Raw genomic sequence first — 1781 nt, 5'->3', positions numbered from 1 at the left:
GAGGAGGATGAGGAGGATGAGGAGAAGGAGGAGAAGGAAGAGAAGGAGGAGAAGGAGGAGAAGGAGAAGGAAGGAGAAGGAAAAGGAGAGGGAGGAGGAGGAGGAGGAAGAGGAGAAGGAGAAGAAATTCTAAAATCAGAGGATAAAACATTACCAAGAGTGTTGCACAGGTGGGTCTGTCAGCAGGGTAAGCAAAGCTAGACCTTCCCAACACGTTTCTATTGTTTCCTTGTTTGATCATTGGTGCATACAACTTTTATGGGAAGATTATCCATATGACACCATTTGAACAAATGTTTTCAAAAGCTCCAAGAGCATGAGTATCCATTTCCTTGTGGTCAGCACCTGCTTCTCCCAGGAGTCTGTAAAAGGCAAATCCATGTGCCATAGTAATTCTCCAATTTTTCTTTAAAGTTAAGTTCCTTGAGTGGGGCGGAGAAAAAGTTAGTTGAAATCAGATCAAAGAAGGATGCAGGGGAAGGGAATGGGTGCTAAGAGGGCAGATAAGATGCCAGAAATGTCAGGCAGGGGAGAAACTGTGGACCTCTGTACCAAGCCAGGAATAGAATCTAGAACCGTGGATTCTTCTAGGAACCAGATCTGCCACATTCCTATCAGAATAGCTCTTTACCCTGGGCAAATGTGGCTTCTCACAGGTTCTGATTACTCTTCATTGGTAGCAGCCTGAGAAAACTCAACTCACAAACCACACAGCATCAGGATGTATTTGCTCCTCTGAGCTTCACCATATGTAATGGTCCTGTTTCTTCCAAGCAGCTGTATTTTGTGGACACTGTGAACATGAAGTTGAGCATCCGCTTCTTCAAAACTGGTCTCCTATCTTGCCATGGGATCTCCCCCTCCTGCTTGTGTTCTTGCCATTGTGAGGCTATCCAAGGTGAAGCCTTCACCAGAACCAAGCAGAAGCTCTGAACTGTGAGATAAGTAAACCTCTTTTCTTAATAAGGTACCTAGCCTCAGTATATACATATATACCTTATATGTATATATACATATATACACACAAATGCACACACATACACACACACACACACACATATATATATATATATATATATATATATATATATATATATGCCTCAGCTTATAAAGCGTTGGCTCTTGTTTATTCTATGTCACTGAATTACTATATTCAAAAACTACCAGCCCTAGAGTTGTCCACACATATCAATGAGAACGATGATGCCAAAGGAAGGCTGCCAAGCCTTTCAATAGTAAAATCCTATTTTAGGAGAGTAAGATGTAAGGAAATGAACATCTTTGAACTTACTAAATCTGAGATGTAAATACAAAGACTATCTTGCTACTTTGCATGCATCAAGAAAAATCCTGAGTTTGCAACCAGCTCAACTGCATAATGTGCTTAGGGAATTAGGCTTGTTCCAGATATGTCTTTGTACATAATAATTTACAAACTTGAGACTTGGGTCTAAATTGAGTTTTAAAAGTATCTATCTAACCTGTGGGTAAATTTTCTCATATTTCAAGATAGACATGGTAACAATATGGGGAACTAACTGTAGCTTATAATTAGATGCTTATCAGGGTCTTTCCACAAAATGATTGCTGACCATAGAGTGTGAATTAACCTTTGGGGATAGTTTCAGACAGGCCAACAGAAAGGATAATTAAACTTCAGGGACACATCGTTCATCAGGATAAAGGCAACAGTTTTTAGCATGACCACAGTGCTGTATGTGATTGTACTCCTCTCTCTCTCTCTCTCTCTCTCTCTCTCTCTCTCTCTCTCTCTCTCTCTC

This window comes from Grammomys surdaster, unplaced genomic scaffold, assembly GCF_004785775.1.
Source record: "Grammomys surdaster isolate TR1022 unplaced genomic scaffold, NIH_TR_1.0 363, whole genome shotgun sequence".
NCBI classification, from domain to species: Eukaryota; Metazoa; Chordata; class Mammalia; order Rodentia; family Muridae; genus Grammomys; species Grammomys surdaster.
This window is presented reverse-complemented; position numbering follows the sequence as displayed.